At 47.2% G+C, this 25,858-nt stretch overlaps 1 pseudogene; it reads left to right on the plus strand.

Annotated features, from left to right (window-relative positions):
• The first annotated feature begins 11,945 nt into the window (after window positions 1–11,945).
• Window positions 11,946–14,936, plus strand: LOC148051517 (uncharacterized; annotated as a pseudogene).
• The last annotated feature ends 10,922 nt before the right edge of the window (window positions 14,937–25,858 follow it).

Consider the following 25,858-nt stretch of genomic DNA (forward strand, 5'->3'; position numbering starts at 1 on the left):
GCCTTGAAGCAGTGAGCTGCTGTGAGGACCCACTGTGGGCTGATGAGGGACCCTCCGCATATATGCCCCATGCCTATTTTCCAGGGATGCTGGATGCTGACGATCCAGCACCAGGCTTGGCTGTGCATCTCTGCCACCCACGACGTGCTGTAGTGAGAAGCCGTAGGCTGGAGCCCACACGTCTCTCTGTAACCAGAAACTCATTACTGCCCTGCTCAATGGCTTGCTGATGTTCAGGCTGAAGGTCAGCCGTCTTCCCTCCCCACAAGGGGTTGCATGGACAGCAGGGCCAGGGAATCCTGTGGTGTATGCATGCGTCTGTCTGCCCGCCTCTGTTTCTGCTTTAGCCCCGTAGATGAGTTGTCCCAGCAGCCTGGGTGCTGGCAAGGAACTGACATTCCCACATGGGGTTTGGGAAGCAGTGGTGTGGCCACAGGGGACAAGCAGGCACCCTCCAATGAACCCCATAAGGATTGCCCAAGCTCCCTCCCGGAGCCTTGGGCCACTTACACACAGTTGTCCCATGTGCCATTTGCAGGCCAGCACTTAGCCAGCAGGATGAGGAGAGGGAACAAATTCACCAGTGCCAGTGGCGTGTGGCAGCTGCAAGAACTGAGGGCCCATCGCTACCAGTGGAGCAGCCAATGTAGTGCCTGCAGTACTCACATTGCCTGCGGTGCCCTTGGCCCCAGGGCTGATGTCACAGAGTTGCTGTTTCTGGCTGCTGGGCATGGCGGCCTCTCGGGGTGGGTGGGGCAACATGGGGGGTTCCAAGCAGGAGGTGAGGCAGAAGCTGGGATTGGACACCCGCAATAGACCCCCGCTGAATGCTCTGTTTTCAGGATGAGGTGTGACGGATGCGCTCGACCCCTTGACCAGACTGATGGTGGTTTGGTGCGGGCTCCAGAAGAGGTAAAGGCCTGAGCCGTAGCCAGGCGATGAACTCTAGTTTCAACCTGTTCTTTGAAAAGCCACAAACGAGCAGAAGGATGCAGTGAGCATTGATGCATATGAGCTGGAAACACCTGTCATGTGATTAACACATGAACAGCAGGTGGCTTTTCAAGACTCATTTATAAAGGAACAAAGAAAGTTGTGGGAATAAGGAATCTCCTGTGTACCTTTTCCATCGCATGTAACTTGACTACAAGCCAACCACTTTATCCTATAAATATGACAGCCTAAGTAAGCCTTCTTTGAGCTCTCCCTGCTAGGCAGTGTGGCTGCATGGCAGTGATCTCCCCTTGAGCTGGGACGCCTCTCAAGATTGCTCCTCAAGGTAGAGAGACCTTTTACCAACGACAGATCTTTGGTAAGTGACCGACATTGAGCCTAACCTTGTAGTATGGTAACTTTGATTTTGTCTTGATAACTTTGTTTGCATGCTGAATTGAGGCTAATGGAACATTACATAAACTTTGCATGTACAGTCCCTTAGAGATAAATAGTTGACCAAGTCTGAGACTAAGATTGGACCTAGCTGCACCCAAGCTCCATCAGGAGTTTAGAAAGCAAGGGGGTCTACTCTGAACCTCGTGACTCAACAGGAGGGTCTTCCTTTCTCTTTGCATCTCCAGTCTCTCATGAATCATTCTAACTCAAGTGTAACTGATTTTTCCTTTGTATGATTCTTCCATGCAGTAATCAATAGTGAACCTTACCATCAAACTTTGTTAAGTCGCACTTTTACAACATCATATTAAAACCACTTTTGCTAATACCTTTGTCAGTGATTCCTTAAGCATTCTAAATCACCCGTTCACAACACTGTATGTCACTGAACTATTTTCTCCTCTGTTCATTTAAAACCTAGATCTCATTAAATACTTCCCAGGTGTCAAGTCCTGAGCCAGTAAAGCACTGTGAGAAGTCAGCACTATTCCAGTTGGCAGAGGTAAAGTTATATCCATTAGCATCACAATGGGAAGATGTGTGTATCTTTTCCCCCAAAGAGTACGAATTGTGTAAGCATTGCTCTAGTATCAAATTTATTATTTCTAGAAGCATAAATTAGTAAATAATGGAATTGTAAGAGAATCAAGCAGTGGCAATGGCTCTAGGGACCTAGCTTTTCTTTATACACCTGTTAATGTGCATAGTTTCTTGAAGACCACACAGAAAGTTACGCTTCTTTTTAGAAAAATTAGCCTTATAACTATAATAAAAACAATGCTCAGGAGAATAGCAAAGACAAGAGACAACGTCATTCTTCTTAATGAGGAGCTGGGTAACAGGATTCAAAACGTAAAGCTTTGGTTGGGGAAGTTTAAGTTGGATATTAGGAAAAACTTCTTCACCGAAAGGGTAGTCAGGCATTGGAACAGGCTGCCCAGGGAAGTGGTTGAGTCTCCGTCCCTGGAGGTATTTAAAAGATGGGTAGACATGGTGCTCAAGGACATGGTTTAGTGATGGACTTGGCTGTGACAGGTTAACGGTTGGACTCGATGATCTTAAGGGTCTTTTCCAACCTTAACGATTCTATGATTCTATGACTGGAAGGTGCATTGCTGAATTGGGGACCAAGAATAAGAAGAGAAAAGTAGACTTTTAGATCATCAGAGATCTCTATGAAGAGTTGAAAGTTGAAGTAGTGTATTAAATTCTGAAATTGGCAGCTGCCAGCAGTAATCAAGAGTACTAGGTCAGGTTTTCCAACAGTCCTAGCAATTCTCTGTGAGTCTTAAATATACCTCGTAGAGGTCTCCCCTTTGATATGGATGAATTACTCAAAAACCTTTGAGGCATGGTGTGCAAATATTCTTTTTGATGATTGAGAGATGAAGAAACATGCTGCATTCCAGGTAGATAAGAGAGGATGCTAGCACCTTGCTTGTACACTGTTTTTGCCTTCCTCCCCCCCCCCCCCCCCTTCAAAATCACTTCCTATTTCAGTGAGGAAAATGGTTCTCTCAATCCCATCTAGTGGCATCCAGCCTTATATTCTTGCTGGTGAGGTTAATCCCTCTCAGGGGAAAAAAAGACAGAGATTGGATGCACTGAAATAAAAGTATTTCATGCCTTGTTCCATGGATAGTAATGCTACTATCTGACTTTACAGGAACTTACATGAGTGGAAGAAAACCTGTCTTACCCTACAGGCAGTCCCTGGCAGTAGTAGAGTTTGTGGGTGTGTGCTATATTGTCAGCAGTGCCTATGCAAGGGTGATTACACCTAACTGTGATCAGCGATCCATAAGGGCATTTGACTACTGCAGCCCTGGGACAGCAGAAAGGCTGGTAACACTTAGTCAAGGACACCAGAAGTTTTTGAGGTGTCCTCTTACAGGACAGCAGCAGGTCTTGAGTAGTGCTGTTCTGGAGTAAGGCTGTTGCTGAGTCCAGCCTGACTTTTGGAAGTCAGCATTAAAAGTTGTGATGTGACTGTGAAACTTGTGAAGACCTAATTTGGGGGAAGGACAGGTGCTTGTCCACAGGAGTGTGGAGTTTGCACTGCAGTTGGCGGAAAAAGTGAAGCTGAGTCTGTCAGCATGACGTTTGCATGTTGGACAGGTTTCCGTAATCTCTCTCTTAGTGATTGCTCAAATGGATTCCTACAAGCCTAATTTAATATACAAAATGAATGTTAAAGGCTCTGATTCAAACTGAGAAAAGTGTGGCAGACATGCTAAGGACATCCTCCTTGTCTCTAGCTCTTGCAGTATATTAGTGCTGTTGATTTTTTTTCTAGTTTTGGAGGTCTCTGTAATGTTGGATTGTAATTGGATACATAAAACGTGAGAGATTCAGCTTAACTTTTCAGATAGCTGTTCAGGACCTGGTGTGGAGCGTCCCAAGTAAATCGTGTTCCTTATCACCTTGAGGGTGTCTTAGGTTTGCAAGGTTATTTGGCAGACATCTGTGCCATGCTACTGTAACTCCAAACCGCAGATGCTGTGCACTGGAGGGGATTGGACAGCTGTCTCCACGCTGCTGACTTGGCAGGGGTCTGGTGCATGAGAGCCTGTCTGCTTCAGCACGCCACACTGTTCTGCTCCTCCTTCATCTCTCTGCTATGTGGATTAACTAACTTCATCTTTTTTCTTTCTTTTCCCCTCCTTCCCTATGTCTTCCTTTTTTTATATTTCACAGTATTTCACAGATGGTGATAAAATGCAGAAGTGGGTTAAATTATTTTTTAAAAAATTCTGAGAATTTCTAAGTTTCTAAAAATGGTTGGAGCAGCTGCTAAGCAGTCTGAAGCCTGGGAAGCTGTTGCTGATCAGCTCTGCTCAGTCTCTTGCTGTGCCTAAATGCATGCTTTGTCTTTAGCCTTCAGCACGGAGGCATGAGAGTGAAGGAGGGCAGTGGTGAGGTTGCCGGGTCACCTCCATAAGACAAGGAGGCCACTTCTGCCGCAGAGGGCTAACAGCACTAACAAGGCTTGGCTGTAAGCGGCGTTTGGACACTTGAGCTGTAATGGTCACAGCTTGGGAGATTTCTAGTTCTTGTTCTTTTCTAGTGCATGCCATTTTTGGTATTGATTTTTATATTTATATAATTAGATGTGGAACAGTCACTTTTGCAAAATTAGACTTGTGCTAATACCAAGTGAGTTCTGACTTCAAATGCCTTTCATTGTTTTGTGGTATATATTTGATGGAATGACTTCAATGAGCATGAATGAATTGCTTTACAGTATGATAATACAGTGGTTAGTTAAGCAACATCTGTTGGGAACAAGATCCCCTCATCTACCGTGATCTGGCAGTTGAAGTTGTAATAGCAGCTCCTTGGATTTCTTGCTACAGTATTTACCTGTTCAAGTGTCTAAAAATCTTGCAGGTGCTACATTGTTTGGGAATGGCATGCTAGAGTGCTACCTCAAGTCATGTAGCCCAGAACTGCCTTCTGCTCTCGGCTAGGTTCATACATGAGAGCTTAATTTTTATCCTTGTTTGCATCTCTTAAAAAGCTTTGGAATATTTTCATCCATGTCTCAAGGGAAGGTCAGTAACATAACTGCAGGCACGTTACAAGCCTGATATAAGCAGTTTTGGCACAGCCCTGGGGAGGAGGCCATGGACCATTTGCCTCTAGCTGACAGTAAGGGCTCTTTACACTAAGCCAGATGGCTGCACTGAAGCAGATGGTGAACACACACTTTCCCACCAGCTGAGCTGTGGGGTTGCAACAAGCAGGCCCAGGGCAGGAATATCTGATAGTGACACTGCTGTTTCTGTAGTGAACATCTAGCCACAGCCCTGAACTAAATCCAGACGGAGCTGGTGATATCTGCTCCTAATTTCAACAACTGTTGAATTCACTCAAGTTAGCTGGGCAAGCTGCCAGCTTGTGTCAGTCATTCCAGCTCCCTGGAGAGCTCAGGGTTTAGGCTGAGGGTTAGCGTTATGGGTTAGCGTTATGGGTTAGCGTTATGGGTTAGCGTTCGGCCTTAGGGTTCAGGCTCAGTTTAGTTTTTCGTTTAGGGTCTAGGGTTAGGGTTAGGGGTTAGCATTCAGGTTTGGGGTAGCGTTAGGGTTTGGCCTTAGCGAAATGGGTTAGTGAAATGGGTTCAGGCTTAGTTTAGTTTTTGGTTTAGGGCTTAAGGTTCGGGCTTAGGGTTCGGGCTCAGGGTTCGGGCTCAGTTTAGTTTTTGGTTGAGGGTCTAGGGTTAGGGTTAGGGGTTAGCATTCAGGTTTGGGCTTATGGTTTGGGCTTAGGGTTCGGGCGCAGTTTAGTTTTTGGTTGAAGGTCTAGGGTTAGGGGTTAGCATTCAGACTTGGGTTTGCTTATAGGGTTAGGGTTCGGGCTTGGGTTTGGGCTTAGGGTTCAGGCTCAGTTTTGTTTTTGGTTGAGGGTCTAGGGTTAGGGTTAGGGGTAAGCATTCAGGTTTGGGTTTGCTTTAGGCTTAGGGTTCGGGCTTAGGGTTCGGGCTTAGGGTTCGGGCTCAGTTTAGTTTTTGCTTTAGGGTCTAGGGTTAGGGTTCGGGCTTACGGTTCGGGGTCAGTTTAGTTTTTGTTTTAGGGTAAAGTTAGGGTTAGGGGTTAGCATTCAGGTTTGGGTTTACTTTAGGGTTAGGGTTAGGGCTCAGGGTCTAGGGTTAGGGCTTAGGGCTTAGGGTTCGGGCTTAGGGTTCGAGCTCACTTTAGTTTTTGGTTTAGGTTCTAGGGTTAGGGTTAGGGGTTAGCATTCAGGTTTGGGTTTGATTTAGTCTTAGGGTTCGGGCTTAGGGTTCGAGCTCACTTTAGTTTTTGGTTTAGGTTCTAGGGTTAGGGTTAGGGGTTAGCATTCAGGTTTGGGTTTGCTTTAGTCTTAGGGTTCGGGCTTAGGGTTCGGGCTCAGTTTAGTTTTTGGTTTAGGATCTAAGATTAGGGTTAGGGGTTAGCATTCGTATTTGGGTTTGCTTTACGTTTAGGTACAGGCATTACGGTTTGGGCTTAGGGTTTGGGCTTAGGGTTTGGGTTCAGTTTACTTTTGTTTTATGGTCTAGGTTTAGGGTTAGGGGTTAGCATTCATGTTTGCGTTTGCTTTAGGGTTACGCATTAGAGTTAGCATTAGGCATTAGGGTTAGCATTAGGCATTAGGGTTAGGGTTAGGGTTTGGGTTAGGGTTAGTATTTGGATTAGGGTTTCCTTTACAGTTTGCTTTCGGCTTAGAGTTCGGGCTTAAGGTTCGGGCTTAGGGTTCAAGCTTAGGGTTTGGGCGCAGTTTAGTTTTTGGTTTAGGACCTAAGGTCAGGGTTAGGGATTAGCATTCATGTTTGGGTTTGCTTTAGGGTTAGGGTTTGGGATTAGGGTTTGGGCTTAGGGTTTGCATTCAGTTTAGTTTTGTTTTAGGGTCTAGGGTTAGGGTTAGGGGTTAGCATTCAGGTTTGGGTTTGCTTTAGGGTTAGGCATTTGGGATAGCGTTAGGCATTACGGTTAGTTTTAAGGTTTGGGTTAGGGTTACTGTTTGGGTTAGGGTTTGCTTTACGGTTTGCTTTAGGGTTAGGTTTCGGGCTTAGGGTTCAAGGGTAGGGTTCAGTCTTAGGGTTTGGGCGCAGTTTAGTTTTTGGTTTAGGGTCTAGGGTTAGGGTTAGGGGTTAGCATTCAGGTTTGGGTTTGCTTTAGGGTTAGGGTTCGGGCTTAGGGTTCGGGCTCAGTTTGGTTTTAGTTGAGGGTCTAGTGTTAGGGATTACAGTTCAGGTTAGGGCTAGGGTTTGGTCTAGGGTTTGGTCTAGTGTTTGGTCTAGGGTTTGGGCTAGGGTATTGGTTAGGGTTAGCGTTAGGGTTAGTGTTAGGGTAAGCGTTGGGCTTAGGGTTGGGCTCAGGGTTCGGGCTCAGTTTAGCTTTTGGTTTAGGGTCTAGGATTAGGGTTAGGGTTTAGCATTCAGGTTTGAGTGTGCTTTGTCCTTAGGGTTTGGCCTTAGGGTTTGGGCTTAAGGTTAGGGTTAGGGTTAGGGTTACGGTTAGGGTTTGGGTTTGGGTTTGGGTTTGGGTTAGGGTTAGGGTTAGTGTTTGCGTTTAGGTTAGGGTTAGGATTAGAGTTAGAGTTTAATGTCAGGGTTACTGTTTTAGTTTGGGTTAGGGTTAGGACTTGGGCTTGGGCTTGGGTTAGGGTTAGGGTTTAGTGTTTAGGTTCGGCATTAGGGTTAGGGTTTGGTTTTAGGGCTTGCGCTTAGGGTTTCAGCTTAGGGTTTTGGTTCAGTTACTTTTGTTTTACGGTCTAGGGTTAGGGTTAGGGGTTAGCTTTCAGCTTTGGGTTTGCTTTAGGACTAGGCATTAGGCATTACAGTTACAGTTTGGGTTAGGGTTAGTATTTGGGTTAGAATTTGCATTACAATTTGCTTAGCCTTAGGGTTTGGGCTTAGGGTTTGGGTTAGGGGTTGGGTTTGGGTTAGGGTTTGCGTTAGGGTTTGCGTTAGGGTTTGTGTTAGGGTTTGGGTGAGGGTTAGGGTTAGGGTTAGGGTTTGCTTTAGGATTTGCTTTAGGGTTTGGGTTTGCTTTAGAGATGGGGTTTGCATTAGGGATAGGTTTTGCTTTAGGGATTGGGTTTGCTTTAGGGATTGGGTTACATTTAGGGTTTGAGTTAACTTTAGTGTTTAGGGTTAGGTTTTGGGCTTCGGGTTTTGACTTATTGTTCAGGCTTAGGGTTCAGGCTCAGTTTAGTTTTTGGTTAGGGTTAGGGTATAGGGTTAGGTTTAGGGTTAGGGGTAGGGCTAGGGTTAGGGTTTCCATTAGGGTTTGGGTTAGGGTTAGGGTTAGGGTTAGGGTATGGATTAGGGTTTGGGCTAGGGTAAGGATTAGGGTTAGGGATTGAGTTTCGGTTAGGTTCTGGGTTTGGGATTGGGTTTGAGTTTAGTGTTTGGGACAGAGTTTAGTGTTTAGGACACAATTTAGTGTTTGGGACCGAGTGTAGTCTTTGTGTTAGAAGTTGGGTTACGGTTAGGTTTAGGTTTAGGGTTAGGCATTAGGGTTAGTGTTAGGCAGTAGGGTTAGGGTTACGGTTAGGCATTAGGGTTAGGGTTAGGGTTAGGGTTAGTGCTTGGGTTAGGGCTAGGGAGTTTAGTGTTTGGGTTAGGCATTAGGGTTAGGCATTAGTTTTAGGGTCAGGGTTTGCTTTAGTTTTAGGCATTAGGGTTATGTTTAGGGTTAGGGTTTTGGTTTAGGGCTTGGGCTTAGTGCTTTGGGTTAGCTTTAGGGTTAGGGTAATGGTTAGGTTCAGGGTTAGGGTTTGCTTTAGGATTTGCTTTAGGACTAGGGTTAGGGTAAGTGTTAGGGCTAGGGTTAGGCATCAGGGTTAGGCATTAGGGTTAGGCTTAGGTATCAGGCTTAGGCATTAGGCTTAGGGTTAGGGTTTAGGTTTGGGTTAGGGTTAGTGTTTAGTGTTTGGGTTAGAATTTAGGATTTGGGTTAGAGTTTGGTTTAGGTTTATTGTCAGAGTTTAGTGTTTGGGTTAGAATTTGGGTTAGGGTTAGGCAGTAGGGTTAGGGTTAGGCAGTAGGGTTAGAGTAAGGGTTTGCTTCAGGGTTAGGGTTAGTGTTTGGGTTCGAGTTTAGTGTTTGTGTTTGCGTTAGGCATTAGGGTTAGAGTTTGGGTTTGGATTAGGGTTAGGGTTAGAGTTTAGTGTTTGGGTTATAATTTAGGGTTTGTGTTAGGGTTTGGGTTAGGTGTATGGTTAGAGTTTAGTGTTTGGGTTTGAATTTAGGATTTGGGCTAGGGTTTTAGTTAAGTTTATGGTTAGAGTTTAGTGTTTGGTTTAGAATTTAGGGTTAGGGTTAGGGTTTGGTTTAGGTGTATGTTTAGAGTTTAGTGTTTGGTTTAGAATTTAATGTTTGGGTTAGGTTTTGGATTTGGATTAGGGGTTATTTTTAGCGTTAGGGGTTTCGGTTTACGCGTTAGGGTTAGGCTTTAGGTTAGGGTTAGGATTACGGTTAGGATTAGGGTTAGGGTTTGGGCTTAGGGTTTGGGCTTAGGGTTTGGAGTTGGGGTTAGGGTTAGGGTTAGGGTTCAGTGTTTGGGACAGAGTTTAGTGTTTGCTATAGTATTTGAATTACGGTTACGGTTAGGGTTAAGGTTAGGGTTAGGGTTAGGGGTTAGGGTTAGTGTTAGGGTTTGGTTTACGGTTTGGGTTTGGTTTAGGTTTATGGTTAGACTTTAGTGTTTGGGTTAGAATTTAGGGTTTGGGTTAGGTTTTGGATTTGGGTTAGGGGTTATGTTTAGCGTTAGGGGTTTAGGTGTTAGGGTTAGGCTTTAGGTTGGGTTTAGGGTTAGGTTTTAGGGTTTGGTCTTACGGTTTGGACTTAGGGTTTGGGCTTAGGATTCGGGCTTGAGGTTCAGGCTTAGGGTTCGGGCTAAGTTTAGGTTTTGATTTAGGGTCTAGGTTTAGGGGTTAGCATTCAGGTTTGTGTTTGGTTTAGGGTTAGAGTTATGGCTTAATATTTGGATTAGAATTTGGGTTAGGGTTGGGCATTAGGGTAGGGTTAGCAGTAGGGTTACGGTTTGGTTTAGGGTTAGTGTTTGGGTTAGAATTTAGTGTTGCGGCTAGGGTTAGGCATTAGGGTTAGAGTTTGGGTTAGAGTTTAGTATTTGGGTCAGAATTTACTGTTTGGGTTAGTGTTAGGGGTTAGGGTTAAGGGTAAGGTTTAGGGTTAGGGGTTACGGTTAGGGTTAGGGTTAGGGTCAGCGTTACGGTTTACATTAGGGTTTGTGTTAGCATTAGAGTTTAGTGTTTGGGTTAGAATTTGGGTTATAGTCAGGGTTAGTGTTAGGCATTAGGGATAGGGTTAGGCATGATGTTTAGTGTTACGGTTAGGCATTAGTGTTAGAGTTTAGTGTTTGGGTTAGGGTTAGGGTTAGGGTTTAGTGTTTGCGTTTGATTTCAGCGTTTCTGTTAGGGTTTGCGTTAGGTGTATGCTTAGGGTTAGGGTTAGGGTTAAATTTAATGTTTGGTGTAGGTTTTGGATTTGGGTTAGGGGTTATGTTCAGCATTAGGGGTTTTGATTTATGTTTTAGGGTGAGGCTTTAGGTTAGGGTTAGAGTTTGGGTTAGGGTTTGGGTTCGTGTTTCCTTTAGGGTTAGGGTTAGGTTTTGCTTTAGGGTTAGGGTTACTGTTAGGGTTAGGGTTTAGTATTTGGGTTAAAATTTGGTTTAGCGTTAGGGTTAGGTTTAGGGTCAGGGTTTCTGTTCTGGTTAGGTTTAGGTTTTGGGTTAGGTTTATTGTTAGAGTTTAGTATTTGGGTTAGAATTTGGATTAGAATTTGGATTAGGGTTAGGCATTAGGGTTAGTGTTATGCAGTAGGGTTAGGTTTAGGTAGTGTAGAGAACCGGTACCAAATGCGTTTTTTTCTCGACATTGCCGCTGTAGCGCCATCCAGCGTTGCCTTTCGATAAAACCCTCTTCTCCACAGTTTTTAGAAAAACAACCTCGTGCGCGTGTGCAGGGACTAAAGGCACAAAAAGAGCCGAGGCAGGGACAAAAGGCTCGAAAAGAGCAGAGGCGGGAGCAGCACCTCCGTGGCAAACCGCATGTACGCATTTGTGATCCGCGCATGCGTGACAGCCCCTATATAAGGAGCACATGTGCCCCTCGGTGGGGGCGGCGGTGGCGCGCGACACCACGCCTTCCATTCCTGCACCCTCAAGATCCCCTGCCCCCATCGGTCCCCGACGAAGCCTGAGGCCTCCTAAGACCCAGCAGAAGATCATCAGACTCGAAGTGCTGCTGATAAACTCCTCCTTCTCTTTCTCTCTCCCCTATTCTTTTTCTCTCCTCCCTTGCCCTCCTTCCATTCTCTTCTCCCCTCAAATAAAAGTAAAAGGTTGTATGACATCTGACCGATTCCACTGTCTTAATCTCGTCCTTGGAATCGTATCAAAACCGCCCCCAACATTGGATCAGGACATTTAATTGGCGTCACGGACAGGATCCCTTGAGATGAGAGTGTCATACAACCTTATGGTGTGCTGAGTGATTGTGTGTGAACGAGACGTACAAATTAGTACGAAGCAAGGGCAGAGTTCCGATCCGCGGTTCTGCTCTCCCGCGAGGGAAGCAGCCGGAGACGAACAAAGTGCAAGGAAGGAGTGGGTGTTGAGACCTTAGCACTGAAACGCGCATAGTAGTTTGTGATTTGAGCTCCTGAGGGAGTATAGGGGAAAGTTGAATTTTATGGTGTGACCTCCTCAGGATGATATCCCCTTTGTAGGCTCTCGACTGTTCCGTAGTGGTTTGTGATTTGAGCTCCTGAGGGAGGAGAAGGGAACTTGAATTTTATGCTGTGACCCCCTCCGGATGATATCCCCTTTGTAGGCTCTTCTCTGTCTCATACTAGCTTATGGTCTGGCCTCCTGGGGGAGTATAGGGGAAGCTTGAATTTTACGGTGTGACCCCCTCAGGACGATATCCCCTTTGTAGGCTCGTCTTTGTCTTGTAGTAGTGTGCGGATTGGCCTCCTGGGAGCGTATAGGGGAAACTTGTTTTTTCTAAGGTTTGACCCTCCCGGGACGAACTCCCCTTTGTAGGACATGGCTGCCCAAAAGGCAGGCGATTTTTGTGAAGAGACGGAGAAATTATATGAGTTTTTAGAAACATACCGCTCTCGCCCCTCACCCCCGGGATGAGATTGGGCACGGGACCACTGGTTCCAGCTGCAAAGTGTTATGGACCGAATAGCGGTCTTGCATAAAGAAGCTAGAGCGAAGAAGGGGAAAGGGAAAGCCATCATATGTGCTGTGTTAGGAGCATGTCTGGCAGCGGCGGTGGAGGCTAAGAAACAAGCGTCCTGCCAATCAGAGGCTGTGGCCGCTTCGTTGCAAGCGGTGATAACACCGCTGCGAGAGCAACTGCTAGAGACCAAACAGGCGCTAGAGGAGGAGAAGCACCAAAATATGATTTTTGAAGGAGGAGCTGAGGGTTCAGCTCCTGAGGGAGGCAGAGACCCTCGCTGAGGCGGAGGTAATGCTGGAGGAGAAAGGGGTACGCCAAATCTATCCCCAGAAAGATTTAAAGCGGTTAAGGGAGACTGTGGATAACCCCCCCTATATGTGCCCTCTGGTAAAGACAGAAAACGTATACGAGGATGACAGCGACAACCATCCCCAAGTTGTAACCAAAGAAATCCCTTTTACCGCCACCGAATTGACTAAACTCCAAAAGGACTTTGCTAGAACAGCAAGGGAGTCCGAAACCGAATATGTGTCGAGGGTATCCCTGTCGGGGGGGGATGGGATCATGCTATCGGAAAAGGAAGCAGAGGGGTGTTGGGGGCCTGGCGTCTTCCTCACAACAGGCAATCGCCGAGCCCCATGGTCTCTGACCCAGAGGGCTGCATATTCGGCGGGGGGGCTGAACCCATTAGAGAGGGGGGATCCCCTAGCTATAACTGGTTCGGTCGATCAACTACTAGAAAACGTACAAAAGGCAGCATGCCTGCAAATGATGTATGACCGGGAACTTAAACCAAACCTAAGCTCTCCGATGTTACTACCGGTAGACCCCGAGCGGCTGACGCCACTAATAAGAGGACTCCCCGACTCATTAAAACCTATCGGGATCCAATTACAGGGGAGAATTCAAAATGTGCCTCGCGAGGAGCGAATCACAGCTGCCCTGGAGGGAACGGTAACCCCCGAACAGCGGCAGTGGGGGAGGAAGGTGTGGACCTGGGGGGAGATAGCTCAGGAACTAATAAACTACAGGAGGAAATATGGGCCAGTAGGCAGGACTTACCAAAAGGTAGAAACCAGGGCCATGCGGGCCATCACTGGCTTTTTCGGGGGGAAGCCCTGACCTAACAAAATGGGAGAAACCCCCGATCCGACAAGGATTGTGGCAAACGGGACTGCAAAAAAGGTGTGCCCCAAGACCTAATGGATGGGCTCCCCACCAAAAAGTTAAAGCTCCTGGTGCGGAGGTGGTCTGGGCAAGGACCCCCTCCCAAACCGAACCCGCCTTATGTGTCAGCATTGGACAGGGAGGAAGGGTTTAAGAAGGACGAAAAGAAACTAAAACCTCCGCCCCCTCAGGGTGAGGAGGGAGGCGGAGGGTGGATGTTTATCAGACAACTCACCTGCAATAATAAAGGAGACCTACTAAACCCCATCAACCGGGATGGGCTGAGCGGGTGGGGGAGGCAGTGGCCAATGTCAGTAATCGCTGGGGTACAAACGGGTGCCCGAAAATTGCAGCGTTTTGTCCACTAGCCCCTACCATGGTACCCGTCCCTCAAAACTCTAATTCCCCCAGTGCATCATCTTACTCCCCCGGCCAGCCGGTTCTGGTCAAGCTTCCCACCGTGGGAGCTGTGCCTCTCATGTTAGATACCCCCCCCTAAACAAATATACATGGAAAGTGAAAGATACTAGTGGGAGAAGCCACAAAATCCACACCAAATGGATTATTCCCTCCTTCTAACCCAAGGAGCAAGTTTTGTTCCTGTTTCTGTTTTTAGGGGCGGCGATATGACCACGATGCACCTGCTATTTTGGATCATTTTAACTCAGGGACACCTCCATGAAAGTGATGAACGACCACTCCCTCTACCTTCCCCTCCTCCATACAATCCCTTCGAGAACAAGAAGTTCGTGTTATTAGCGAAAGCCGTGAGTCAAACTTTCAATCTGAGCCACTGTTGGGTTTGTGGCGGACCCCTAGGGCTATCAGGTTGGCTGTGGACATCCGCACCTCTCACCCCAGACCAAATTGTAAGCAAATATAGCGAAGCCGCAGACGATCCGTGGGATGACAGTGGGACCTGGCCAGTTCAGTTTCCAACTAAGGGGCAATATTGTTTGAATCGCACCCAGAAAGGAGGGGTCGAAGTGGGAGAAAGCAAGTGTCAATGGACTCTTACATGTAAGCCCCTCGACAAGGAAAGGGACCTGTGGGTGTGGCTTAATGAAACAGGGCATAACCAGGGGTTTAAGGGATACCGGTCAAGCAAAAATGAAACCTTGATTCTCCGGCATTACAAACAAACTTGTAAATGGAGGGGTACTTATGGGGCTTGGTATTGTACCAGCCGAATAAGGGATGGGGCAACCACCTTTTTCATCCCTCTGGGTGACAAAGACACAACTTACTTGCAGTTTCCACTGGGGAAAGATGGGCCATTTGCTCAGGGAAATAAAGCTAAAAAGGAGCATTATTGGATTTGTGGGAATACGGCATAGAAATTCTTACCCGCGGGGTGGTCGGGAGTTTGTTATATAGGGATTATAAGGCCCTTATTTTTCCTCCTGCCAGAAACTGGTGGACCCCAACTAGGCATAAAAGTGTATGATAACCTCAGGGATAGAAGTATTGCCTGTAAGACACGATCTACCAAGGTAAATTTAGGTGGGACACAAAAATGGGGAAATGATGAATGGCCCCCCAAGCGAATAATTGAACATTATGGGCCAGCAACCTGGAATCCTAATGAGCCCATTGCAGGGGCAAGAGAACCAATCTATAATCTAAATCGAATAGTCAGACTAGAAGCAGCCCTAGAAATTATCACCAACAAAACCTATTAACTCGATGGCCTCAACGGGTGCGTGCGGCAATCCTTCAACACTGTATGGTTTTAGATTGTTTGTTGGCCGAGGAGGGAGGGGTGTGTGGAAAACTAAATATCTCTAACTGATGTCTAGAAATGATGACGTGGGAGAAGTAGTTCTCCAATTGATCCAAGATACCAGGAAAATAGCCCACGTCCCTGTTCAAACCTGGAGCGGTTGGAATGGCGATTTGTGGTCCTGGTTACCAGGGGCACCACGGGTCAAACAATATTGTATTTGCTATGTGCAACTGCCACCTTACTGTTCCTACCCTGTATAAGTCCATGTTTTATTCAATTAATCTGACACGTTGTGTCAAATATGCAATTTGTTCCTAACGCTCCACCTGATGTGTAGCGTTCGTTAGCATTCGTTACATATCAAGGTTATGCCCCCGGATCTCCAGCTGACCCAGGCTTTATACTCCCAGCAGTAGGCGTGTCATGTTATAAGGGGCGGAGACAAGGGAGGGTCGACCCTTAACTCCTTCCGTACAGCGCGTGATCTTCCGGTCGCCAGCCCTTATCTTTACTACATTTCCCCCTCCCTTAGCTCCAGTAGCTCTGGATCTCGCTGGGGAAGTTGCGCGTAAAAATAATCGATATGTGGACAGGTAGAGGCTTGTCCAATAGCCGGCATATACAGACACGCATCCGTTATGTTCATGGATTTTGCCCAATCCAGCCAGTAGTTCGTCGCAGCTCCCTCGTTGCTCCCCCACACCATCAGGACGCATAGGGAAAATGGTAACCTGTCAAGATAAGACTCAATAAATAGATTAATGTCTATACGGTCGAATATTTCGACTGGGTACCCATTCTAGCGTCCCTTTCTCGGTTTGCACACACGCATACCCACGTCCCAAGCAACGGAGGGAATAAGGCCCCCCCCATTCACGGGTTTGCAGGTCCCGTACTTGAACCAAAGGGTAAGGCCCTTCGTTCTCATCGAGCCGGAAATGTGCCTGGGTTGCAGTCTGGGTTTTATAGGTGTTCCCTCGAATGGTATGATTTAAGGTAATTAGTGCCGTTGTCAACAGACGCTGTGCCCGAAATAAAGGAGGGTCAAGGGGAGGGTGAACCCCTGTTTCTGGGCTTATATTCTCCCCCTCCCTTAGTCGGTCGAGTAACCCTTTTAATGTGCAATGCGCGCGTTCTACAATGCTTTGGCCCATACTGTTGTAGGGAATATGACTCAACTGAATATCCCAGTGCGCGCAAAAGTCCTTTGTCTTCTTGCTGACATATGCCGCTCCATTATCTGTTTTAATTTTTTGTGGAATGCCAAGTTGCGCCATACAGTCCTGCCAATGTAAAATAACTGCAAGAGTATTTTGTTTAGCATGCATAGTGGCTAAAATAACTCCACTGCAGGTATCAACTGTAACATGCAGATACTTACGTGGATTAAAAGGTTCATAAATCGTAACATCAGACTGCCATATTTGGTTGGGCTGCAACCCTCGAGGGTTCACCCCTGCCTCGCAGAGGGGACCTTTGGAACACACAGGACAAGCAGCAATCACAGAGCGAGCATCTTGCAACGTAATGCCAGCGAGCCTAGCTAAACCGCGAGCTCCACAGTGGAGCAGCTCATGCAGGCGGAAAGCTCGCCTTAGGTCAGAAGTTTCTTCAACTGCCAGTATGCTCCTTGCTAAGCTGTCCGCTACTTCGTTCCCGGCAGGAAGAAAACTCGGTATGGAACTATGACTATTAACATGGATAGGACAGACAGGAGTGGTTCTCATTTGCAGTGCGGTGAGCAACATTCCTGCAATCTCCGACGTTGCCCCAAGTGCCCATCGGCACTTCTTCAGTAACTTATATACATAGCAAGAGTCTGTGATTAGATCCCAGGCCTCTTCGGGCCATTGAGTGAGAGCCATCCATACCGCCTTGGCCTCAAGATACTGCACGGATTGCCCTTGATCTTGATAACTAATGTGGGTCCACTGACCATCCTCCTGCCATGTAACGACAGCTTTCCCAGTAATCGATGACGCGTCGGTAAAAACCGTGCGGCCTCCGGTGGGTTGTTCAACTATGGCACTAGCTGGCAAAAAATGGAGTACCTGGATTATCTCCCCACAGGGTTGTGGTCTTAGACCTTCAATACGACCCGTAAATTCAGCTATCGCTGCTTGCAGGAACCCCACTTGCGGAAGTACCAACTCCCACTGTGCCAAAGAACAGGGCAATGCGATGACCTCTGGGTCCTTTCTTGTTAAGTGTTGAGTTTGCTTCCGACAGCGGAGAATAAGCTGGGATAATAAAGTTGGCCAAGAAATTAAAGCCGTCTTTGGTTTGCCTTGATACAACCAAGCAAAGGGCCAGCCTTTTTCACCATTATTTTGAATTAGTAAACCATGGCCAGCGGTGTCGGTTATGTAAATCAGGGCAGCGACCGATTGTTCAGGTGTAAATCGAGCGAGACCCCAATGCTGGGCCCGCTCCATAATTGTCCTAAGAATCTCCTGATGGTTTCTTGAAAGAGTCCTTGGAGCTAGGGGGAAATCTCCTCCTTTCAGGAGTTGATATAAGGTACTCATTTCTGCCTCAGATATTGGAATAAAGTTTCTAAGCCACAATAGTTGTCCAATTAATTTTTGCGCCTCATGGAGCGTTGTCACTGTAGTCCAAATTTCAAATGATTGTGCTGTCACGCTTCGTGGCCTCAGTTGAGTACCTAGATACTTTACTGCACGCCCTACCTGTGTTTTCCGAGGCTCAATGTGTAACCCATGCCACTCCAAACTGACTATCAGCTGCACGCGCGCCTTTTCCAGTAACTCCTCTTGGTTGGACACCAATAACACGTCATCCATGTAATGGAAAATGATGACCGTAGGGAAATTTTCTCGAATAGGGTGTATCGCAGCGGCTACAGCAATTTGACACAAGACTGGTGAGTTTTTCATGCCCTGGGGTAACATCTTCCATTGATATCTGGCGCATGGGTGTTGAGTGTTAGGCTCAGGAACAGTAAAGGCAAAGCATACTCTATCTTCTTTATGCAAGGGAACACTAAAAAAGCAATCTCTAATATCCATAACCACTATTTGATAGTCAGGTGGAATCATGGCCGGAGAAGGGAGGCCCGCTTGTAGCGGGCCCATGTCTTGTATACATGCATTAACTGCGCATAGATCATGTAGCAGTCGTTATGCCCCCGATTTTTTCTTTATCACGAAAATGGGGGTGTTCCAGGGACTTGTAGAGGGTTCGATGTGTCCTGCGTCAAGTTCGCGTTGTACCAATTGTCGAACAGCCGCCCCCTTTTCCTCTGTCAATGGCCACTGCTCTACCCACACTGGCTTATCTGTCAACCAGGTGAGTTTTAACGGGCGGACACAGGCAGTGGCCATTATGATAAATTTGTACGCAGCACTATATTCATCTTCTGCAAGCAACATCGTCCCAAGATGACAACGGGTAACTCAGCAATGGCGGGGTTACACCATGCTACCCTAGCTTGTCCGGATTCCGGATCCTTCAACATAATTTGCATTGGGCTCCTGCTTTGATGCGAGGTCTGCATGCCTCCCACGCCTTGCAGCGAACCTCTCGGTTCGAGTGGCCAATCATCTGGCCATAGATGTGATGGGATTACTGTAACGTCCGCCCCTGTATCCAAGAGGGCTCTTAATACGAGGCGTGGTGGTCCCCCCAACTCTGGGAGCCATGGGGTAACTATAATATCTACTTCTGGTCATGTGGTCATGTTTAGGGTGAGTGCCACATACGGCGAGGCTCTATCCCCAGCCTCCTCTATTGCGCGCTCCCATCTCCCCAAGGCAGCTGAGTTGGATATTGCGTCATTGGAACCGCAGGCGACTGTGCTGGTCCCGGGGAAGGAAAGACTCCCTGTACCACACATTGCGCTGCTGTCGTCGGGCCTGTTGAGCTGATCGCTGGGGCAGGTGGGGATGGCACGGCCCTCGGCCATCCCCTCTTCTCGTTTCCCCAGCCCGGTCTCCTTTGCTGACTCCCCGATTTGCACTGTCGAGCTCTGTGGCCTAGTCGCCCGCAGCGCCAGCATCGTAGGTCTCTCTCTCCTTTCCCTATTCCGGGGGTGTTTATTTTTGAAGGGCATTGTCGCACCATGTGTCCTTGCCCCCCACACTTATGGCACGTAAGTCGTGCGACTCGGCAGGCCGCATGGACCACAGCCACTACCAGTTGCATACTTTGCACCTGTTCCTGTTCCAGCACGTAACGAATCATTTGTGAAAGCGTGGTCCCTATGGGTAACTGTCTTAGCAACACTGCGGTTTGTGGATTTGCTTGCGTACGTGCACAGTCAAGCAATATCGCCTCCTTAGCCTGCTCAGGAAGTCGAGCAGCCTTGAGCGCCGCTTGCAGCTGGTCCAAAAACTTTGTGAAGGGCTCACTTAATGATTGCCGTATCTGGACCCATGGAGGCTCCCTTCTATCAAGAGCCGCGATGATGCGTATCGCTTCCTGGGCAGCATTCGAAGATGCAGCAAAATCCCGCCCCCGCATTCGCTGAGCCTGTGCCTGAGGAGTTGCGAACTGCCCTTCACCCATCAACTCTTCTAAAGTCACTCCTGCCATGGGATGGCCGGCCTGCTGCCCCTCGATAACAATTTGGGTGCACCGATTCCTCCACTCCTCCCTAAACAATACCATCATCGAGGTGGTCAATACGGCCCGCATCAGCTGAATGATATCAAAAGGTGCAAGCAGCATTGCAAAAACACAGTCTAGTAGGACTTGGGTCTCTGGGGAATTTAATCCATGACTTTTCACCGTTGTGGCCAATTCTTTCACCAACTTCGTATCTAAAGGTTGCCACTCATATCCTCCACCTGGGGCTGCTCGGATAGGAAATGCTTGAATCGGAGGGGCCTGGAATCACACTCCTTCCAAGACACAATTTTTTGCAATCATCCGCCAATCCGTCCCGTTTGCCCGCTCTTTTGGCATTTCCCCTGGCATTAGACTTTCTGCATTTGCCACCACCCTTCTCAATTGGCTGATCAATGCCTCGAGTTCCCTTGAAACCTCGTTAGTCTGTCTCGGAAGCAGGGGCGGATGAGCAACAATCGAGGATCCCTTGTCGGCCCCTTCGCCCTCACTGCTATCAGAGCTCATGGGGTAATCGTGTACAGGCTCCCTCCACTGTGAGGGAAAACCAGTTTGCTTTCCCACTGCCCCAGGGATAGGGGGTCCCTCTGGTGGCTCAGGTATCACTGGCAGTGCTGGGGGAGCCCTACCACTCCCCCCCCCCCGATGTTGTCAGCTGTGACACCGGTTCTCCTTGATCCTCAAATCCTTTCCTGCGCTCGGCTCTCTGTGTGTCCAGTACCCGTCGATCACTGGGATGCAACGGGGCGTCCTCAGAAGGTGATGGTGCCTTGCCCTCCTTTTCTCCTTCCCGCCATCTTCCTTCACGTAGTTCGCGATACCGCTGGGATCCCACATCGGCCCCCGGGACCCAATCCAGCAACCTATCAGTCAGCTCCCTTTCCACATATTGTTGCAACTTGCCCCAGGGGTATTGAGGAAGTGGCGGATCCACCGGTGCAGGGGGCACCGAAGGTTCCGTGGGCGACTGCTCTAGACTCCCCACTTGTAACAGGAACACCTTTCCCGACTCCTTTGTTCCCGCTACGTTATAGTCTCCCTGCGCCTCCCCTTCCTCCGTTGGCTCAGCCCCCAGTAACGACGGTTCCATCTGTGTCCCACAGGCCACTCCTTCCCAGCCAGCCTGTGTCCCCTCCGAGACTAAACCCATTGGTTTTTTGTTCCCAGGAGATTCATGTCCCATCAGCGCGCTACGTGCGGCAAGCCAGCACCGCTTTGCTGCAAACCCCTTCTTGAGCACCCTTTCTACTGATCCCCAGGAGCGAAGCCTTAATACCTTTACGAGTTCCGCGAGCTCAATCGCTGCTGCCTGCAGCCGATCACGTCGGGGTCACCACTATGTAGCATTCGTTAGCGTTCGTTACATATCAAGGTTATGCCCCCGGATCTCCAGCTGACCCAGGCTTTATAATCCCAGCAGTAGATGTGTCATGTTATAAGGGGCGGAGACAAGGGAGGGTCGACCCTTAACTCTTTCCGTACAGCGCGTGATCTTCCGGTCGCCAGCCCTTATCTTTACTACACTGATGGTGTAACAAAAATCTGTACCATCCATCAGCCACAACCAACCTCAGTACCAATCATTTAAACCTGTCCCCAATTCCTTCTAAAGGAAGAAATTGCATATTACCAGTTATTGTTAACCCCATTTCCAATGTTTACCCTTCAAAGTTGAAGAATTGTTAAAGTCGTTTGAAAACGACCTTGCATTGAGCAATACCTCAGTTAACCTGTGTTAAGACATTCCTTCACCCAAAACAATGTTATTCCCTTTTTCCTTCCCACAATTTTCCTCCACCCTTATCCCCAACTCTCTCAACTCTGCGTTTTCTTTCTTTCTCCCTTGTTTTCTCTTTCTCTCTCCCTTACGCCACCAAGCTGCAACGTCGAGCCACGGGGTGGCGTAGAGAACCGGTACCAAATGCGGTTTTGTCTCGACATTGCCGCTGTAGCGCCATCCAGCGTCGCGCTTCGAGAAAACCCTCTTCTCCACAGTTTTTAGAAAAACAACCTCGTGCAGCTGCGCAGGAACTAAAGGCGCGAAAAGAGCCGAGGCAGGGACAAAAGGCTCGAAAAGAGCAGAGGCGGGGGCAGCACGTCCGTGGCAAACCGCGTGTACGCATTTGTGATCCGCGCATGCGTGAGAGCCCTATACAAGGAGCACACGTGCCCCTCGGCGGGGGCAGCGGCGGCACGCGACAGCACTCCTTCCGTTCCTGCACCCTCAAGGGCCCCCCGCCCCGCAGCGGTCCCCGACGAAGCCTGAGGCCACCGAAGACCCAGCGGAAGATCATCAGACTCGAAGTGCTGCTGATAAACTCCTCCTTCTCTTTCTCTCTCCCCTATTCTTTTTCTCTCCTCCCTTGCCCTCCCTCCTCCCTCTGTTCTCTTCTCCCCTCAAATAAAAGTAAAAGGTTGTATGACATCTGACCGATTCCAGTGTCTTAATGTCATCCTTGGGATCGTATCGACACCTCCCACGACATTGAATCGGGACAGGCAGTTAGGGTTAGCGTTAGGGTTAGGGTTTGGGTTAGAATTTAGGGTTTGGGTTAGGGTTTGGGTTAGGTTAGAGTTTAGGGTTTGGCTAGCTTTTGGGTTAGGTTAATGTTATTGTTTAGTGTTTGGGTTAGAATTTAGGGTTTGGGTTAGAATTTAGGGTTTGGGTTAGGTTAGAGTTTAGGGTTTGGCTAGCTTTTGGGTTAGGTTAATGCTATTGTTTAGTGTTTGGGTTAGAATTTAGGGTTAGAGTTTAGGTTTTGGTTTAGAACTTAATGTTTGGGGTAGGTTTTGGATTTGGGTTAGGGGGTATGTTTAACGTTAGGGGTTTAGGTATTAGGGTTAGGTTTAGAATTAAGATTAGGGTTTTTGGTTTAGGTGTTAGGGTTAGGCTTCGGGTTAGGGTTTAGGGTTTGGGCTTACGGTTTGGGCTTCAGGTTTGTACTTAGGGTTTGGGCTTAGGTGTCGGGCTCAGTTTAGTATTTGGTCTAGGGTCAACGATTAAGGTTAGGGGTTAGCATTCAGGTTTGCGTTTCCTTTAGGGTTAGGGATTGGTCTTAGAGTTAGGGCTGGGGTTGGGGTTAGGGTTTCGGTTTGGGTTAAGGTTAGGGTTAGGGATAGGGTTAGTGTTTGCTTTAGGGTTAGTGTTAGGGTTTAGTATTTGGGTTAAAATTTGTGTTAGGGTTAGGTTTAGGGTTAGGCATTAGGGTTAGTTTTAGTGTTTGCTTTACGGTTAGTGTTAAGGTAAGGCATTGGGGTTAGGGTTAGCATTTGTGTTTGCGTTAGGGTTTGGGTTAGGGTTAGAGTTTAGTGTTTGGGACAGATTTTAGTGTTTGTGTTAGAATTTGGCTTACGGTTAGTGTTAGGGTTAGGCATTAGGGTTAGGGTTAGGCAGTACGGTTAGGGTTACAGTTAGGCTTTAGGGTTAGGGTTGGTGTTTGGGTTAGGGAGTTTAGTGTTTGGGTTAGGCATTAGGGTTAGGGTTAGGGTTTGCTTTAGGGTTAGGGTCAAGGGTTAGGTTTTGCTTTAGTCTTTGGCATTACGGTTAGGTTTACAGTTAGGGTTCGAGTTTAGGTTTTGGGCTTAGGGTTTGGGTTAGGTTTAGGGTTACGGTAAGGGTTAGGTTTAGGGTTAGGGTTTGCTTTAGGCTTAGGGTTAGGCATTAGGGTTAGGGTTAGGCATTAGGGATGGGCATTAGGCTTACGGTTAGGGTTTGGCTTAGGGTTAGTCTTTGTGTTTGGGTTAGAGTTTACTGTTTGGGTTAGAATTTAGGGTTTCGGTTAGGGTTAGGGTTAGGTTTATGGTTAGAGTTTAGTGTTTGGGTTAGAATTTAGGGATTGGGTAATAGTTTGGTTTAGGTTTATCGTTAGTGTTTAGTGTTTGGGTTAGCATTTGGGATAGGGTTGGATTAGGCATTAGGGTTAGGGTTAGGCAGTAGGGTTAGGGTTAGGGTTTGCTTTAGGGTTAGAGTTAGGGTTAGTGTTTGGGTTAGAGTTTAGTGTTTGTGTTAGGGTTAGGCATTATGGCTAGGGTTTGGGTTTGGATTAGGGTTAGGGTTAGAGTTTACCTTTTGGGTAAGAATTTAGGGTTTGTCTTAGGGTTTGGGTCAGGTTAGAGTTTAGGGTTTGGTTATGTTTTCGATTAAGTTAATGTTAGTGTTTAGTGTTTGGGTTAGAATTTAGGGTTTGGGTTAGGTTTATGGTTAGAGTTTAGTGTTTGGGTTTTAATTTAGCGTTTGTGTTAGAATTTCGGTTAGGTTTATGGTTAGACTTTAGTGTTTGGTTTTGAATTTAGGATTTGGGTTAGGGTTTGGTTTATGTGTATGGTTAGAGTTTAGTGTTTGGTTTAGAACTTAATATTTGGGTTATGTTTTGGATTTGCGTTAGGGGTTATTTTTAGTGTTAGGGCTTTCGTTTTAGGTGTTACGGTTAGGCTATGGATTAGGGTTAGGGTTTGGGTTAGGGTTAGGATTAGGGTTAGGGTTTGGGCTTACGGTTTTGACTTAGGGTTTGGGCTCAGTTTAGTTGTTGGTTTAGGGTCTAGGGTTAGGGGTTAGCATTCAGGTTTCGGTTTGCTTTAGGGTTAGGGTTCGGGTTAGGGTTTGGGCTCAGTTTAGTTTTGGTTTAGGGTCTAGGGTTAGGGTTAGGGGTTAGCATTCAGGTTGGGGTTTGCTTTAGGGTTAGGGGTTGGGGTTATGTTTTGGAGTTAGGGTTAGGCATTAGGGTTAGAGTTAGGCATTAGGGTTAGGGTTAGGCATTAGGGTTAGGGTTAATGTTTGGCTTAGGGTTTGGGCTTAGGTTTCGGGTTTATGGTTTGGGCTTAGGGTTTGAGCTCAGTTTAGGGTTAGGGGTTAGGTTTAGGCATTAGGGTTAGGCTTAGGCTTAGGGTTTGCTTTAGGGTTAGGGTTAGGAGTTAGGGTTAGGGTTTAGTATTTGGATTAAAATTTGGGTTAGGGTTAGGCTTTAGGGTTAGTGTTCGGGAAAGGGTTAGGGAGTTTAGTGTTTGTTTTAGGCATTAGGTTAGAGTTTGCTTTAGGGTTAGGTTTAGGGTCTAGGTTTAGGGTTTGCTTTCGTGTTAGGCATTAGGGTTAGGTTTAGATTTAGTTTTCGGGCTTCGGGTTTGGGCTTCGGGTTTGGGTTAGGATTAGGGTTAGGGTTAGGTTTAGGGTTAGGGATTGCTTTAGGGTTAGAATTAGGCATTAGGACTAGGCATTAGCCTTAGGGTTCGGTTTGAGGTTAGGCTGAGGGTTAGGGATTGGGTCTGAGTTACGGTTAGAGTTTAGAGTTTGGGTTAGAATTTAGGGTTTGGGTTAGAGTTTGGGTTAGGCGTTAGGGATAGGATTAGGCATGAGGGTTATGGTTACGTTTAGGGTTAGGTTTAGAGGTAAGGCTTAGGGTTAGGGTTTTCAATAGGGTTTGTGTTTAGAATAGAGTTTTGTGTTTGGGTTAGAATTAGGCATTAGGTTAGGGTTAGGCATTAGTGTTAGGGTTAGGCATTAGGATTATGTTTAGGGTTAGGGTTAGCGTTTGGCATAGGGTTAGGTTTAGGGTTTGCTTTCGGCTTAGGATTAGGGTTAGGGTTATTGTTTGGGTTACGGTTATGTTTAGGGGTTGCTTTTTGATTTCATTTCCATTTATGGTTTGGGTTAGTTTTGGGTTAGGGTTAGGTTTAGGGTTAGGATTAGGGTTTAGGTTAGGGTTAAGGTTAGGGTTAGGGGTTAGGGTTAGGATTAGAATTATGGTTAGGATCAGGGCTGGCATTAGGGTTAGGGTTAGGCATTAGATTTAGGTTTTGGGTTAGGGTTAGTGTTAGGGTTGGGGTTTGGGTTAGATTTGGGAAAAAGCTTTTCTTTACGGTTAGAGGTAGGTTAGGGTTAGGGTTTGGGTTTGCGCTACGGTTAGGGTTAGGCATTAGAGTTAGGGTTAGGGTTAGAGTTTAGTGTTTGGGTTAGAATTTAGCCTTTGGGTTTGGTTTACGGATAGAGTTTGGTGTTTGGCTTAGAATTTAGGGTTTGGGTTAGAGTTTGGTTTAGGTTTATGGTTCGAGTTTAGTGTTTGGGTTAGAATTTAATGTTTGGGTTAGGTTTCCAATTTGGGTTAGGGGTAATGTTTAGCGTTAGTGGGATTCGATAAGGCTTAGGGTTTGGATTTGGTTTAGGGTTAGGGTTAGGGTTAGGGTTACGGTTACGGTTACGGTTACGGTTACGGTTACGGTTACGGTTAGGGTTTGCTTTACCGTTAGGGTTCATGTTTGGGTTAGGGTTTAGTGTTTGGTTTAGAGTTAGGGTTCAGC

The sequence above is a fragment of the Nipponia nippon genome, unplaced genomic scaffold (genome assembly GCF_047370975.1).
Source record: "Nipponia nippon isolate SJK-2023a ecotype South Korea unplaced genomic scaffold, ASM4737097v1 scaffold_6, whole genome shotgun sequence".
Taxonomy (NCBI): Eukaryota; Metazoa; Chordata; class Aves; order Pelecaniformes; family Threskiornithidae; genus Nipponia; species Nipponia nippon.